Source organism: Protopterus annectens, chromosome 3.part0 (genome assembly GCF_019279795.1).
Source record: "Protopterus annectens isolate FY-2018-M chromosome 3.part0, PAN1.0, whole genome shotgun sequence".
Taxonomy (NCBI): Eukaryota; Metazoa; Chordata; order Ceratodontiformes; family Protopteridae; genus Protopterus; species Protopterus annectens.
In genome coordinates, this window is record NC_056731.1 from 1,556,633,497 (window position 1) to 1,556,652,539 (window position 19,043).

Sequence of the window (19,043 nt, forward strand, 5' to 3'; positions counted from 1 at the left end):
GTATTCTCTAAAAGACCAGCAACAATGAAAGGTATAAAATATTTAATAATAAATAATAAAATAGAAAACATGAGAATACTAAATATCTAAGTACAATAAGCACCAGAGTTTCAATCATGGGAGAAATAAAAATAACACAGTTGGAAGAATTCAAACATATGCAGGAAAAACAATACTTAACTAATCTCACTGTATTTCCTCACTGTCTAAAGAATAACTGTTACCTAGCTAACTTAATTAATACAGCCAGACAATATTAGATGCTGAGATGCTTACTTAAAAAAGGCAAGGTGATGAGGTTCAAAACTAAAACTGAACTTAACTAAACTAACTGAGCTGACTGTCTGTGATAACTGACCAGGTTCCAAAGAAAACAAGACAACAAAGCAATCTGCTATGTGAGTTCCATCCTGTCACTGATGTTTATAGAATGAGATCACATTTGATCACCTGACTCTGGTACAATACACACTCAGAGCTTTACTAAGATCTCTCTGAAAACTATAGAACAATTTCAAAAACGTCTACTCTTCCCTTCCAGCTTTCTTTGTTTAAACATAAACATTTAATCAGTTATAACAACACTGTCGATACATTTTTAACACAAGCATCTGTACAAGTCAGTGTGATAGTCAAATGACAGAAAATTATTTACAGAACTCCAGCTAGCTATGCTGGCATATGTTGCACATGCACTGCCATATTCTCCCAGGCACAGATGGCAATACCTCATATCATCACAGTCAGCATGCATCTGAATTTGGATTCTCTTCTGTCTTTCAGGTTCCAGTACTAGGTGATGTGGCTCATTTTCCCTTAGATTTGTGATGTTAGTTGACTTAAACTTGTCAAGTTTGCTTTTCTGTTTTACTCCTTTTACTTGTAGAAAAATGTTTACAGTCTTTTGGAGAAATCAGCCATTTATCCAGCTCTCTTTTCTGCCACATCTGTTTCTGGTCAAGGTTAGCCAACAACCTTGTAAAACATTCAGTCATTTTTGTTCTTATTTTCTACTTCATGACATCACCCCCCCCCCCCCCCCGACTCTCTTGGCATTTTTCAGTCAAACCTCTGACTTTGCATTGCAGAGTTGTACAGGGTTTTTTTTTTTTTTTGAGAGACAGTCTCATTCACTTTCTGTTGTTCTTTGCTATCAACCATTCCAGCTCTCTTAGCACTTTTATAATCACAAGTAGACATCTTCCACAAACTAAGAACCACAATCAAGAACTGAGGGAACTGGACCACAGAAATCAAACCAAGCAAGTTTAATGCCACAAACTCCAACAGACAAGGTTACACAACCAAGGTTTAAGCACTTTCGTCAGAGTGTATCATAGACTTCATCAGAAACATTTGAATTCAGTCAAGTATAACATTTAAATACCCCACCTCAGGATCACATGATACACCTAATTACTCAATTAATACAACCAAACCTTAAAGCAATACATACACACAAATACACCACTTAAAAACAAAATATCCTGTACTAAAACTATTCATTACATAGGTAATTCATTAACTAAAATATGTTCATTGGATAACTTTCATTAAGTAAAAACACTTCCTGACATTCCCCCTAGTATACAAAGACCTACTTGGAAAAATGTGATATGTAAAAAATAAAAATCATAATACATATGAAAGCAACCTGAGCACACTCATAATTGAAGCATAATCATTTAACCTAGGATGTGCACAGGAATTAAGCCTGATTTGCCATTTAAGTTTTTTAAGTTCAATCAGGTCATTCCATGGACCCCCTAGTGTTCTGGTGGACTATATCAATACCCATAAATTTAAAAAAATGGCCAGGGTTACCAAAAACATGCTTAGCTAAAGCATTGTTAAGATTAACCTTCCTAATATCCAAAATGTGTTCATATATCCGCTCTCTGAACTTTCTTTTAGTTTTACCTACATAAAAACAATTACATTGTTGACAGAGAGCCAAATAAACCAAACCCTGGGTGTTACAATTACAGTGGAAAGGTGTCCTAATCCAGACCCCATTCACATAGACCTTGTACAGTTCACTAAGGTGTTTACAATAAGAACAAAATCCACATTTATGGGTACCCCTTCTTTTAAAACAGACTAATGGTTCATTATAAACAGGAGATTCCAAATTTCTTTAAAACTCCAGCCTTTCCTGTAGACCATTTTTACACCACTAAGGTAAATCATATAGGTTCATAGGTAGGTACTAGGCTATTGGCCCCAGGGCCTATACAAGCCTAGCCAAAAAGGTACGCTGGCTTTCGCCACCCAAGAAAATGATTTTCCTGTGCCCCTGTCAAGCAGAGCCACAGAAGTGATCCCCAGGATGAATTTTCTATCTCCCATCCAATCATCAGGATTTTTCTTGAAGAGTGCTAATGAGGAGCTCTGTCATAAATAGGTAGTCTGTTCCAGAGTATGGGAAGTCTCTGGAACAGGAATCTACTCCTCCAGTGTGTTCTGTTTATTGTGGTGACAAGGTTTAGGTCACTAGAGGGTGCAGCTCGGAGGGATTGGGATTTCTTTAAGTGGAGCATGTCCAACAGTTCTGGGTTTGAGTAAAGCTGGGGTTTTTTGAGACAGTCTGTGTAGGGCATCTGTTTGAGGCCAGTAATCCTCTTTGTGAGGTATTTCTGTGTCCTTTCCAGTTGTTGTAGATGTCTTGTGAGGTACATACCAAAAGGGGCATTGCACTCTATAATGGGTCTAATGAGTGCTGAGTAGAGGGGAACAATGACCTCTTTTTTTCTGGACGAGAAACCTTTTGTGATGAGGTGTGCCACGTAGAAGGATTTCCTGACCACTGTGGTGATGTGATTATCAAAGGAGAGACTACTGTCCACCTGTGTCCCAAGGTCTCTTATCACACTTTCAGTGTTAGGTAGACTACTGCCTATGTGGTAGTTCATGGGAACAGAGTTTTTACCAAAGGGGATGACAATGCACTTTTTGACATTGAGCTTCAAGCTATGGCTTTGACACCAGGCATCTGTCTCAGTGAGTCCCTTTTGTAGGATGTCCACATCGTTAGGAGTTTCGATTATAGCTCCTAGTTTTCAGTCATCCATGAACTTAGTTAGCCAAAGACCTTCTGTGTTAGCCTGTACTTCATAGAAGTAGATACCAAACAGGAGAGGACCCAGGACTGAACCCTGTGGTACTCCACTTGTCAATGGTCTGAAGTCTGATTTGGAGTCTACTACTTTACAGTGTGGGTTCTGTCAGTAAGCCAGTTGGGAACCCATCTTGTAACATAGGGATTTATACCTAGTTTAGTGAGTTTATCTATAATTCCAGAGTGGGAGATGATGTTAAACGCCTTGGCGAGATCTAGCCTGTGTGAACCACCTTACCCTCATCTATGGCTTTGGTGACTGCTTCAAAAAAGTTTATCAGGTTTAGGAGACATGATCTGCCTTTTACAAACTCAAACTGTGTTGGGTCCAGAGTTTGGAGATCTCCAATGTCTTTGTTTATGAGTTCCATGATGATACGTTCCATGGCCTTGCAGACCTGGCTTGTCAGGCTAATGGGGCGGAAGTTCCCGGGGTCTGTCATGGCTCCCCCTTTGTGGAGTGGGATAACTGTCGCAGTGCACCATTCAATGGGCGCAAAGCCTAAGGTGAGGCTATGACTGAACATGGTACTTAGATGGGGTGCCAGTTCATTCTGTAGTTCATGTAGAAGGCAGCCTGGAATGTTGTCAGGTCCCATGGATGCTGTGTTCTTGGCTTTGGAGAGTGAGGTTTTTACTTGTGTAGCCGTGATTACAGGAACTTTGCATTCTTCCAATATAGAGATGGGCCCTTTAGGGGGTGAGAGGGGGGTAAAGTTAGCATTAAACCTATCTGCCAGGATGTTGGCAATATCAGTTGGTTCTGTCCATTTAGTGCCATTGTGCTGTAACTCAGAGCAGATCTGAGTGTTGCCATTGAGATTCTTGACATAGCTATAGAATGCTTTGTGGTTGTCTTTAGAATCAATGGTGATTTTGTTTTCATAACTAGCTTTGGTGGATTTTATGAGGGCTCTCAGCTTCTTACTGAGGCTGACCAGGGAGTTCCTCCAATCATGGGAGTTTCCTCTTTTTTTGCAATAGTTTATTTCTTCTGTTGTAGAGTTTGTTTATGGCAGAAGACCACCAGATTGTCTTCCTTTTTTTTGGAGGATAGCATCTTGGTTTTGTTAGGGATAGCATGATCCATGCACTCGTATAAGTGCTTATAAAGTGCATCTGTGTAGGATTCAGCAGTCGTACCTCTATTGTCCATCTGCATGGGTGTCGTGAACTTTGCCACTTCTGTCTTAAGAAGTGTGAAGTTGGCTTTGAAGAAATTGTTTACGGTTGTTTTCCTAATGGGGGGTGGGAGTGGGATGTGGATGTCTAGGGTGATTAGCTTGTGGTCGGATCTGACCAATGAGGAACTGACCTCTGGTGTGGAACACCGGTCACCCATGTTGGTGATGACCAGGTCTAAGATATTGCTGCCCCTGGTGGGGGTGTGGATAAGTTGATCCAAGGTGTTGGAATTGATGAATTCCATAAAACGTTGAGCAAAAGGGTTGGTACATGTGTTTTCCCAGTTAATGGTGGGATAGTTGATATCACCCATTATTAGGGTGTTTGGTTGTACCCTAATATTTTCCAGTGTATCAAGAAAAGAGTAGTGGGAATCCTGGGGCATGGTGGGGGGTCTGTAGCAAGCTAAAATCTGGATTGTGGTCTTGCCCAGAGTTAGCTGAACTTGGATAATCTCGGATGCATTATGCTGAGCAACTAGCTTGGATGTGTGGATATCCTTAATGAATATGGACACACCTCCGCCTTTAGTGTTTCGGTCCTGGTTAGGTGGCTGAAAGGTGTGGTATGAATTATAGCCTGGTAATGCAGGGGTGCTCTCTAGAGCTTTGAACCAGGTCTCTGTCACTGCACTACAATTCACTGAAACATGATAAAATTTGCCAATGTGTGTTTAGAATCCATCGAATAGACACACATTCTGGATTATACTTAGTGATGAAAGACAAAGAATAATCTGGTTCACTCACAGTAGTGTTTGCGTCATTGGTGACACTTACAGAAAATTCATCTCTAGCCCCACTAAGCAAGTGTTTATAAAAAACAACAGTCCTTTTCAGTTCAACCTCAGAAAATACACCCTCCACCAAACTTTGGGGGTAACTTCTACTGTAAAACATATCAGATAGGGTCCTGGCTTCCATTAAAAACTACTCATTTTCAGTGGTCATCCTCGTGAGCCGAACAAATTGAGCCTTCACAATACCCCTTTTCTGATGTGGGGGGGGTGACAGCTATCAAAGAGCAGAAGGCTGTTAGAATACATGGGCTTTCTATATATATATTGCTGACAAATCTTTGGTTAGCAACATCTTTGGAAATCTTCACATCTAAATAAGAAATGCTCATTTTATTGTATACATAGGTAAATTTAAAAAAAACTAGTAGTTTGGTTCAAGTAATTAGCAAATGATTGTAACTCCATCTCAGTGCCATTCCAAAAAATAATAATATCATCTAAAAAACACATGCACAGTGCCCAAGGGGGGGCTGACATCAAAATGTTCTAACACAAATTTCCTTTCCCATTGAATCATGATTATATTGGCAAATATGGGGCACAAGCTGCCCCTATAGCCACATTTTTCCTTTGTAGGAAATAGTGACTATCAATATAAACAAAATTGTTTTTTAGAACCAATTCCATAAACATAGTTAAAACATTGATGTCATTATTGGAAAATACCCCTAGTTCAGTTAATAAATCATGGAATCATTCAAGTCCTGTATCGTGGGGTATTACATTAAACAAATTAACATCTACAGTACAAAAGATATATTCAGAATCATAGTCGAAGTGTGACACTTTACCTAAAAAGTCCCATGAATCTTTGCAAATGTGTAAAAACCTACCCAATACATTTTTAAGTTTTAATCAATATACTTGGCCAATGAATGGGTTTTAGATCTAAAAGCATTGACAACTGGCCTCAATGGTGGGTTAGCCAGGTCTTTATGAATCTTCGGTAATCCAAAGATAAAGGGAATAACAGTAAATTTCATCTCTAAAAATGACCACATACCCACATCAATCTCACCCTGGTCTAGCATATCCTGTAAAATCCAATCAATTCTAGCATAGGCTATGTTGACTCTGTTCAGTGAAATCTCCTCATAAAAATCATCATCACACAAAAACAAAAACATCCTGCTCAAATAGTCATCCAAACCCATATTAACATCCCCCCACCCTTGTCGGGTTTCATAACCCGCACCATTTTGTTGCACACAGTTGTCTTAATAAATTGGCTTCACATTTAGAAAGATTTTCACCCAAAGGAAACTTATTATACATCAAAGATCTAAAATCAAAAATCACACAACTTTTCAAACAAAAGTAAGGGGAGAGGGAGTGTCGGGTTAAAGGTGTTACTACTTTTAAACTCCTCAATAGTTGTAGACACAGCTCTATCATGAAATAATAACTTAAGATTTATTTTGTACAGAAATAGTTTCAAGTCAATGACCAGTTTGTCAATTTTACAGTGATGTGTTGGGATAAAGTTAAACCCTTTGCACAATAAGTTAGCCATTTCCATAGTAAACTCATGTTCAGTGTAATTAAAAATGAAAAAGTCACCTTTTGTATTTTGCACAAACCTGACCACCCCCAGGTCATCATTAGAGTGGCCATCAAAATCCTCAATATCCAAAACAGATAAAGTGCATCCAATACAGTCCATTGTAGTGCTTAGCGAGCATAACGTTGATCCATTCTCCTCCAATTCTGGCATTTCTGCCCCCCCCATTCGTATACCCGTCTCCTCTCATAGGTTCCTATGTTGGTATCAGGCTATCAGCCCTAGGGCCTATATAAGCCTAGCCATAACAATTCCCCTGGCTATTTCTTCCCACACTATTTACTTCCCTGGACCCCTGTCTAGCAGGGTGACTGACATGATCCCCAGGGTGAATTTCCTTTCTCCCATCCAATCATCAAGGTTACTTTTGAAGAGGGCCAAACAGACGCTCTGCTTGACAGGTATGGGCAGTCTGTTCCAGAGCCTGGGGAGTCTCTGGGTCAGGAACCTATCCCTCCAGCATGTTATGTTTATAAGGTTTAGATCCCTGGAGCTTGTGGCTCTGAGGGATTGGTATTTCTTTACGTGTAGCATGTCCAACAGCTCTGAGTTTGACAAGGCCTTGTATGTTAAGCAGAGATCACCTCTGAGTAGACGATATGTCAGACAGTATAGCTGGAGTTTTTTTAGATGGTCAGCATAGGGCATCTGCTTTAGGTCTGTGATTCTTTTAGTGAGGTATTTCTGCGGCCTTTCCAGTTGTTGAAGATGTCTTCAGAGGTACATACCAAGCGGGGCGTTGTATTCTATAATGGACTAATGAGGGATGAGTACAGTGGGACAATGACCTCCTTTTTTCTGGATGAAAAGCCCTTAGTGATGAGATGTGCCACATAGAAGGATTTCCTGACTATTTTGGTGATATGGTTATCGAAGGTGAGACCACTGTCCGCCTATGTCCCTAAGTCTCTTATCACACTTTTGGTGTTTAGTATACTGCCACCTATGTGGTAATTCATAGGTACGTGTTTTTTCCCAAAGGGGATAACTATACATTTCTTGGCATTAAGCTTGAGCCCATGGCTCTGGCACCAAGCATCTGTTTTTGTAAGGCCCTTTTGTAGAGTATCCACATCATTTGGGGATTCGATAATGACTCCCAGTTTGTAGTCATCTGCGAACATTGTTAGCTAGAGTCCCTTAGTGTTGGCCCATACTTCAGAGAAGTAGATGCCAAACAAGAGCTGTCCCAGGACTGAACCCTGAGGTACTCCACTTGTCACTTGTCTGGAACTAGATTTGGTGTTGGCTACTTTTACAGTCTGGGTTCTGTCAGATGCATTCCATTTTCTTAAAGATAAGGCTTGTGAAGCTTATGGGCTTACAGTTACAAGGATCAGTGATTAGGTATCCCTTGGATAAGAGAATGACATCTCAGTTCTCCAAGCCTCAGGCACAAAGCAAGATCAGAGGATGAGGCTGAACAGATTTTAGAAGCAGGTCAGTAGGACAGAACCTCATGCTGGCAAGGAAGCACTCTGACACAATGTCAAGCCCCACAAAGCTAAAATTTTTCACCTCTATGAGAGATTTTCTGGACTTGTTCAGCAGTAATGTTTGGGGGAGCAACAAAGGTTCAAGCATCTGTAAGCTAGATGGAGGTGGGGGAGAAGTCTGAACTGAAATTATCTGCTAATAGGTCAGCTATGTCTTTAAAGGTAAAGTACACAGAGCCATTTGGTTTTAATTTGGAGCACATCTGGGTGCTGTTTCTTACATTCCTAATACAGTTCAAGAAGGACTTGTGACTGTCTTTAACACAGGAGGCACGTTTTAAGCTTATACTTGGCTCTGGAACATTTGATGTTATTTATAAGCTCTTCTTTAACTTTTCAAGTTTAAGTTTGAGGTGTAAGGTATCATTTTTTATTAAAAGAGAGTGTTTATTTAGGTATACATCAAATAGGTTTATTCCTAAACTTGGTACTGTATCTGCTACAGATAGAGACCAATGTCTTGATGCAAGTATTGAAGTGAGAACAAAAGCTCTCTACACATGCAGCAGTATTTACAGTTGCATCTTCAAGGTGAGGACAACAAGTGAAACTCCTCAGGTCATCATTTACTTGAAGTAAATTTGTCTTACATAAGTCTCTGCAAGTGATAAGAGTTTGTGTATGTGCTTTTGGCTGGGCTTTAATAATGAAGACCATTGCTTTACAGTGAGACCTAACTAGGAAGGGTGGAATTCCAGTGCAGAGCCTAATGTTGGTATGACTGTACAATCAGATCCATGATATTTTGTCTTCTAATAGAGGAATATACAATCTGATCTAGTGAGTTTGTATTAATGGAAGCTTGGAAGCATTTATCATTCTTATCTATATGTATTAGTTTAGGTATTCCAGTTAAGAGGTAGATAATTAAATCTCCAAGAATTATGGTGTCTGGTTTATTTAGGTATGCTTTGCTGGTTGTGTGTGATGTAGAGTGGGGTCTGTAGTTAGCCAGAAAGTGGAAAGGGTTCTTATTTATAGTCACTAGTATGTGAAAGAGTTTATGTTCATTATGTATCTGTGTATGTGTAAAGGTGAATGAGTTGTGCAGGTACATGGATACATCATCGCTGGATATGGAGCTACCCTCAGTAGAGAATCAGAACATGTGATAAACAGTTAACCTTGACAGGGACAGTGAGTTATCAATGCACTGGAGCCATGTTTTAGTAATCATACAGATGTCTAAACATTCTAGGTTTAGGAAGGTTTCTAAGGATGGCAGTTTCTTACTTAGGCTGTGAGCATTGATCAGCATCTCTTTTGTGACTTTTTAGTTGCCTGGGTTTGATTTGGCTAGGTTCAGAGATGGAACAGGTGTCTATTGCCTATGGAGGTAGAGAATACCCTGACGAATATACAAAAGCCCTGAGGTGAAAAACGCAGGTTACACGGTTGTCAACCATTTCCCTCCAGTCTGATATATAGTGAAACCCCGTAGAACAACACCAGTACCCTGCCAATTGTTCTAGTTAATTATATTCTACACTGGATAATATACAGGATGAGAGCTGTATCATGTCTCTCTTCATATAATCCAAAGATGTGTCATAATTCATTCACAACCTCATGGAAAACAACCACATTGTAGGTGTATTTAGGTTGAAGTGACTTGAAAGCCTTTCACATCTGCCGTATCCTGGCTGCTGAAAGGCATGTGATTATCACCTGTGTCTGTATGTCTAACTTTGGCATCACCTACAAATAGGATATTTCCTTGTGTTTTGGCTGGCCCATAATGCCATACGGTTTAGATGAGCTGACATGAAAAGACTTTTGAGTAGGGTTTGTTATAGGTGGTGACAGAGTTGTAGTATGTCAGGTTACATTATAGTTGCTGAGGAGACTGAAATCTAGGCTTTCACCTCAGAGGTCTTTTGAGGACTAGCAAAAGTCCTGAAAAGCTTAGGATAACATGGTTTGTTTTTAGGTGAGCGGTATGCAGGTGGAAGGTGGCTGCAGTACTGTGTGTATGGCCTCCAACTTAAGTAAGTGCTTGTACCTCTCACATGTGGATGATAGTAAAGGTAGATGTAAGGGTCTACCTGATAATATCGAAAGCTGACATAATCGAAGACGGATTTATCGAGACGACATCCACAAAAAAACACTTCATCGGCAGACCGGATGAACAAAATCCTTCCCAGGGTAAGTACTAAGTCACCCAAACATACACAAAACCAACACTGGAAAACTCAAAACCCACCCAGGTGGAGGGCTATGCCCCCCTCCAGCCCCCAATTAAATATACCAACTCCGAGATCGTACTACAGTTTGGGAAAGGGCAAAGTTCACTTTCACGGCCAACAGGTTACTTATCCTGGGAAGGATTTTGTTCATCTGGTCTGTCAATGAAGTGGGTTTTCATGGATATCATCTCAATGAATCCACCTTTGACTATGTCAGCTTTCGATATTCTCAAGTAGACCCAGATGTGAATAGTTGTCGGTGACCATGAAATAGTTAGAGCACTACCCCTAGGTACCTACTACTAAAAGGCTGACAATAAAAGAAGATAAGTTGGTCTGTGGTGCCACATTCTCAGAATAAGGTAACTGAGGGCATCGTGCGTGCATTATGCTGACTAGGGAATTTTACTTAATTAGATTAGCTTAGTACCTACTACAGAAGCTAGAAGGATATAGAAATTACACTTGTGAGTTGTACTCCAGTCCCTCTTTATATCAGCAAGTCAGTGTTTAGCACTGCTAAGTTAGAATGTGTGGTGGTTGTGGTACTGAAAAAAGTAGGCAGATGCAGCTTGGCAAAGTGAACTGTTTTTTAGCTTAGGTGAATGACGAAAATAGCAGCTAGGTGCAGCACTTTGCCCCTTAGAAGCATTAAGGTACTGGCTCAGCTGACCTACATCACCAAGTCGGAATTAGGGTGATTGTGTAGGGGAAAAGGTGGGACCACTAAGACTACATGCACACTTTAGTTCCAAAAACTTACCTCTGCGGATTGCACTGTGCACCTCTACAGCCTGATGTACAGCTTTGTTAAGCCCGGCAAAACGTGTTCAGAGGGGTGCAGGTCTCAGCAATTTAAAATAAAAAAACTAAATAGCAAATCAGTAACAGCCTGCTAGTCTAGTGGACCAGGAGTTTGATCAGGACATGGCTGAGTTACTTATTTTCACAAAGCAACGCAGCAGAAATAAAATTTATCTCTGGTAGTTACGCTAAATTAAAAAAAAGCAGTATTTTAGGTTTAAAACAGCACAGACAAGTTTTTTTTTCACTCACAAACTCAGTATACAGCAGAAGCCAGTAGACTGAACAAACAATACCACACTTGCACTACTTCCTGAATATAGACAAATGCAGTAGTTTACATTTGAATTAAATTAAATATTATTTTTCAGAAACCTTTATTGAATTATTATGTAAGACACAGGCAAATATACATCAATGTAAAAGAAAATAAACCATGTTACAATGTTCAAATTTCCATTGCTTGTATCTTGCAATCCATATCCATACGTAGGAGCTTCCTAGTTTCTCAGATTTGGTTTATCTTTTGTTTTGTCTCTTCCCACATATCCTTAGCAGCCACAATAAATTCCTTTTTAACCCACATTCCCAAATACTTCATTTTATTGTGCCTCCATAAATATAGGTATTGCTGAACCAGTTCATGTGTGGTACATAGTTTACAGCTATAGCCTTTGTTTTGCCTGCATTTATTTTATATCCCAAAACACCTGAAACTGTCTCAGAATGTTCCACAATACTCAAATGTCCTTTTTTGTCTTTATCAGGTACAACGTAATATTGTATGTATTATAGAGACAACTTTTCTTGATTATCATATCAATTATATCCTTGAATTTCTGTGTCCCTTATTTTCTTTGCCAGTGGCTCTAAAGATAACGCAAATAACAAAGGGAAAAGAGGACACTCCTGCCTGGTTCCTCTGTTCAGAAACAACTTATCAGAGAGGAACCCTCCTACTTTAATGTTTCTCTCCAATCCCTCATATATCCTCCTAATTAACCTTATTATTAAATCAAGGAATGCAAATGCTTCCATTGTTCTACTCATAAAATCAAGGTAACTCTGTCGAATGCCTTTTCTGCATCAAGACCCATCAACAACAGCAGTATTTTCTTATATTCTGCTTCCCTCTGGATCATCATTTTTTGTTAAGATTATCAACTGTTTGCATTCCCTCCACAAAACTACACTGATCAATATATATTGCTTTTGGCAACACAATTGCCATTCCTTTAGCTATTATAGACATAAACACTTTATAATCATGGTTTAAGATTGAAATGGGCCTGTATGAAGCTGGGTCTGATGGGTCTTTACTGTCTTTAGGTATTACAGCCATCACAGCTTTCTTCCAGGATTGTTGGTGCTTCCCCTACATTTAAAATACAGTTAAACAAAACCTTCCAAATCTTTATTACTTTCTTCCCCCCTAGCTTCCAAATTTCTACAAGAGTACCATCTATTCCTGCAGACTTTCCTGCAGATTGATTATATGTCACCATTTTTATTTCATCCCCTCCTGTCTTAACTGTTAATTGTTGAGCCTCATCTACCTCTAACTTTGGCAAATTTAAGTCTTCCATAAATATTTCCATTTGTACTTTTTCTTGATTTCCACATGCCTCTGCATTATACAGATTTTCATAAAATTTCCAAAATATCTCTAATACACAACAGAGTCTCTACTTCTTTTTTCTTGTTATAGGTTTCCTAATTTGGCAATAGTCTTTTCAACTTTCCATTGCCTAAGTCATTGTGCTAGAAGTTTTTATTTTTCTAAACTCATTCATATTAACCAGATACTCCCTTATTTTCCCTTTAGCACTCTGCAGTTGAGCTTGTTCTTATTCTGTGAGATCCCCCTTATTTTTCAATACTTTTGTCAGCCCCTCTAAATAAACCCTGTTACTTCTTAACTATGCCTCTTTTTCTTTTATTTCTACTCCATTTTTAAACTCTGCTTTAATTTTATCCCACTCACTAGCTATAATTTCTGAAGAAAGTTCTATCTTCCCTAATAGTACTTGAATAATTTCCTCTTCTCATTCCTTAAATTTCTCCCTTATTAACAGGTTGGTCGGGACGTGCCAGTGCCTCATTTCTACTGCATTACCTTGCATTCTGCTCATAGTTGTTATTAAAGCATGATCCAAAATAGTTAGTTGGTGTGTGTCAAAGCTTTCAATTAAATGCACATGTTCCAGTGAAATATAATTTCTATCTAGTCTGTCCCAGTTATTGTACCTTGGAGAATAATATGTAAATTCTCTCCAAGTTCCTAATGCTGAGTTTACGTTTTTCATACTAAATATTTTCATACATTTCTTCAGAAATCTACCAACTTTGTTACATTTTCCTTTCTAGGTCCCCCAGATACAGCCTCACTGCTGCAAATCAAGTTCCACTTCCCACCTATAAGTAATATTAATTGCTGAAAGCTGATTATTTCTCCCAAAATTTTCTTACACTCCGCAAAAGCAGTTTTAGGTGGAATATGTGCTCACTTCTTTCCAAATGTGTCTCCTGTAGCATTGCTATTTGCAATCTACTTTTCTTACTATAATTCAATTTTCTTGCATTTTTGTCTATACCTGTGAGGCCATTTACATTCTAAAATAATATGTTAGTGTAGCCATTATGATAAGAAGTTATTATTCCCATCTATTACATATAACATTTTTAAATGTTTATTTCCAGCTTTTGTGTTACATGCAACCAGTAATGTTTAGGAGGTTGATCTCTTATACAGTTGTTTATTTTTTTTTGTCATCTCCATTTGAACCTAGGTGACATTTTGCAAGACTTTTTGTTTTAATGAAAAGTTTGAAACAAAAAATGAAACAGATTCCCAGAACAACCCCAGAACCTATTAACTTAAAACAGGCACATAAACTATGTACATCTTCAAATAATGAAGTGTAACCCTCTTGATAGGAGCATGCTGTAGGTGGATTGGACACTCTAAACTGGCCTTAGGCGTGAGTGTGTGCATGTGTGTGCCTTCTGTGGAAGTTTGGCGCCGGGCTGGCAACTCGACACTGTAAAACTCCACTGCTAATCATGAGAGGACAGGTGATCCGCTGTGGCAACCCCTAACTGGGAAAAGCCAAAAGAAGAAGAAGAACCCTCTTGATAGGAGCAACTGTGCAAAACTGACAGCTGCACACATAACTTATTGTAACTGTGACTACCGTCCACTGGACCAGTAATCAAAGAGACTCAATCCTCAACACTGGTACCAATGGGGGGACATTTCCAGATGCAGCTCTCTGCTTCAAGTGCAATTTCCCTCAAGAGCACATAAAGACCACAGTCAGTCCAGGGCTGGTTTCTCACTCTTTCTCCAGATCCCCAATAAGAATATTTCTTCCTCTTTTTCCAGATACCCAGTAAGACTCCCCACTGGCACAGCTGAGATTTCAACTGAGTGACCAAGCCAAGACCTCCAGCATCATCTCTGTCCAACCAGTGCTCTGTGTGTCCCTGCCCAAGTAGCTGACACACACACACACACTTTGGGGTTTGGTTTACACACGCACACAGACCTGGGAAAGGCTGGCACAGGTTTACTAGCTATGGCCCCTTCTGCCCAGACTATAACATAGTTATTACTGCCACCAGTCACTCTTTATCAGCTAATTTAGAGCCCTTAATAAAGGGTTCCAGTCTTACTGTGTAATATTAATATTAAGACAAATGGTAATTTGACCAAGAGCAAGGCTATTAGGAGTGGCCCACAATGCCACCAAATAAATATGCAAGTACTCTCAAAACTTAAATATTTCTACATAAATCAGACACAATGAAAGGTTTAAATATATTTAATAATAAATAATAAAAGAACAAGACAATACTAAATATATAGTCATGGTGACATCAGAATTCAAAACCATAGGCAATATTTGAAACAACATTACAGGACAGTCTCAATAAATAAAGAAAAATATCTAAACTAAGCTTCACTATATTCCTTACTGTATCTAAAAGAATTATACTATAACCTAATAACTTACTAACAGAGCAAGGCAGGTGTAGTGAATGGATCTTCTAGTTGTTGCCAGGCCCAAGACAGAATACATAATGCTCTGTCTCACTAAGAGTCTTCTCAAATAAATATCGCAAATATTACTGCTGGGATAGCTTGCAGAATGGCATCACTTCTTGTCCTCTGACTAGTTCCCAGACAAAACCCTCACTGCTGGAAGCTGACAGCATTTAGTATCTACCTATGAAAATACATAGACCTCAGATCTTTGGCAAATGCTGGAAGTCATAAAACAATTGCATTCCTTCATGCTTTCATGACTAGTAATTAATTCACCCTAAAGACAATACATAAAGATTCTCAGCACAGACTCTCTGTCTCTAGCTGCACTGAAAACTGAAAGATACCATATTTTATTGCATAGCCTATAAAGTAATTTAATTTGAGCTATTGTCCTAAAATTTGCTGGACTGAAATTAACCTCCTGTACTCCACTTTCCACTATTAAAATATATACATAAAGAAAGTTACAATAGTGCATGTACACTTCTGTTTTCTTCCAGTAGGGTACACTGTGGCTGCATTTCAAACACTTTATAAAGTACCTTTTCAACACACATGTCTGTACATACCAATTTGATATGCACATAACACATAGTTCTAATGAATTTGTAACACACGCATCTTATATAAACCATTTCGATATTCACCAATGACATATAATTATTTAGAAAATTCCAGATAGCTGTGCTGGCAGTATCTCCCTTTATCACACTCCTTCCCCCTTTGAAGACTCAAGCTAGTTTTTCAAGTAACCCTTGAGAAACATTGCTTGAGAGGAATGAGCCTATCTGGGAATACATTACCTAATTCCCTGTCTTGAGATTCCAGCGGCCTTTGCACTGATGACCCATTACAGTGTTGCACTGGCATATCATATGCCTGCAACCCTAGGCTCCACCATAGTAATCTGGGATTTTGCTGGCTGGCCCCCTGCAGCCATAGATCACCCTCAGACTCCTCCTGCCTCCTACTGCAAATACTTAGTACCAGGGCCTCCCTATCATGGTAAAGTTCCATCATGTTAACTTGATACAGTTTGAGCCCCTGCCTCCTGCCTAGCAGTTCTACCATGTAGTTAACTTCACTGACCTTCCTTACCACTTTGAAGGGTCCCTCCCAAGCTGCCTGCAGCTTATTGTGTCTGACAGGAATGAGAACCATAACCTGCTGCCCCACAGTATACTGTCTAGCTCAAGGATTCCTGAGATACCAGACCTTTTTCTGATGTTTGGCTTCTGCCAGGTGCTCCTGGCTCAACTGCATTAGCTCCTTGAGCCTTGTCCTGAAGTTTGGGACATATGCCACAACAGACTTCTTGTAGGATTCACTCTCACCCTCCCACTCATCGCAAATCATGTCTAGAGGTCCCCTCACCCTGTGCCCATACAGCAACTCAAAGAGTGAAAAATCTGTAGATTCCTGGGGCACATCTCTGTAAGCAAACAACAGATGGGGCAAATATCTGTCCCGCTCTCTCTTAAACTAGGCTGCAAATGCCCGTTGCATGGTCTTTAGTGTAGAGTTCAACTTCTTCACCAAAACATTTGTCTGGGGATGGTAGAGGATGGTCTTTAGGTGCTTCACCCCACATTGCTTCCACAGACAAGTCAGCAGGTCTGACATGAAATTGGCACCTCTGTCAGTCGGTATTTCTTTTGGGAAACCTACCGTGCTGAAAATCTCTAACAAAGCATTTGCCACCTTTTCTACTTTGATGGCTAAAACAGACACAACCTCAGGGTATCTGGTAGCATAGTCTACTACCACTAGGATATACTTCATTCCTGTGGAACTTGGGGTACTCAGAGGCCCCACAATATCCATAGCTATCCTCTGAAATGGCACCACAATCACAGGCAAAGGCATCAAAGGAGCTTTCCCCTTGTCTCCTGCCTTGCCTACTATTTGGCACAGCTCACAGATCCTGCAATACCCTGTTACATCCCTGGAAATCCCAGGCCAATAAAAAGTTTTACATAATATGTCTCCTTTGTATGCTTTATGCCCATATGACCTGCAAGGGGAATGTCATGGGTTTTAATTACAAGTGACAGATGGTAGGCTCTGTGCACCACCAACTGCTGTATTCTCTCACTCTATATCCCTCCCTCGGGGGTCCACTCTCTATACAGCAACCCTTTCTCCCAGTATACAGATTCCCCTTTTCCTTGAGAATCAGGTGGCTCCCTGGTGACCTCCCTCAAGTCTTGTAAAGTTGGGTCTGAGATCTGAGCCTGTCTCAACTCTCTTTTTGGAACCCTTCTCAGCTCCCCTTCCACAGGAAGTCTGGCATCCCCTGATAGCAGTGCCTCACTCTCAGCCTGGGTACTACTACACAACTCTGCCCTTGCATTCACTCTGTCCAAGAGAACATCAGTATCCACAAGCAGCTGTGGCTCACGTTCAGTCTCACTGCTACAGGGCAGCTCCCTACCTGAAGGTGCCACCTCACCAGTCCTGACTTCAAGTATGCGGTCTGTCTGTGTCCTCACTAGGCTACCAGACCCACATGCTTGTCTCCAAGCCTGACTGCATGCAACTGCATGCACACAAGGTACTGCACTATCAAAATCCTTCACTATCAGGACATCTGCAGGTATATCCCGAAATACAGCTACTTGCTAGCTTCCTTTTCCACCCTACCATTCAAAGTGAACCCTAGCCAAAGGTATTTGGAATGGGGTCCCTCCTAAAGCTCTGACTAGAGTAGACTGCCCAAGCAAGTAGTGCTCCTCTTTAACCATTGTAGGTTTCACAATGGTTAAGTAAGGGGCTGTATCTCTCTTAGCAATGGCCTTTTTCCCATATACTAATATAGGATATAAGCTCTTGTGGTAGCTTGGTACACTTGTTGTCTCCAGACAACTTACTGCTGGCAGTCTGTCATTTCCACTTGCTGGCAACCCTACCTTTTGTTCCCTACCTTGCTTCTGTGGACATCTACATGTTACATGGCCCCACTGGTTATATTTAAAACATTTAACCCTTTATCCTGGCTGTGTACCTGAACTAGTGGGTGCTCTGTTGCTGGCCAACTCTGTTGGGGCAGTTTACACTGCCCACCATGGGTTTCCTTAGACCAATGTGCAGTACTGGGTATCCCTTTTCTGTCAAGTGATGCACTGCTTGCTAGGTATAGGTCTCCCTCCTTCTGCAAATCATCTACAGTATTGCATTCTCTATCTGCCAAAGAGATTCTCATGTCCTCAGGAAAAGTGCTAAGGGCTTGTTCCCCTCACCCAAAGATCTGCCAGCCCATCAAAAGTGGTGACCTGACACCCACTCACCCACCTATGAAAATAAGTGCTTAAATCAGCAATATATTCATACATGCTTTCATCTGTCTTGCATCTATGCTCACAAAACTTTTTTTCTATTAGCTTCAGGTGTTAACTTAAAACATTCTAATAAACAATTTTTAACTGCATTATAATTTAATCAATTGGTATCAGACAATTTAGAAACAGCAGTTACAGCTTTACCATGGAGTAAGGGTGTCAGGAACTGCACCCAGAGCCCTTGGTCAACATTATACTGCTTACAAACCCTTTCAAACATATGAATAAAACTATCAAAATTATCACCCTCTGTAAATTGTGCAAGACATTTACTGACCTTTATTGCTTTGGGAGTTCAGTTACTCCCTTCCTTATTACCTCCATGACCTTGGTGAAGAGTCAGCATATCCTTTTCATGTTGCCCCTGCCTCTCATTTTCTTCAGCTTCCAGATGTCTCAGTCTCTCTGCTGCTTCCAATTCTGTTTGTTTTTACTGCTGCAGTCTCTCTGCTGATTCTAGTTCTAAACATCTGGCCTGCAGTTCAAGTCTCTTTAACTCCAG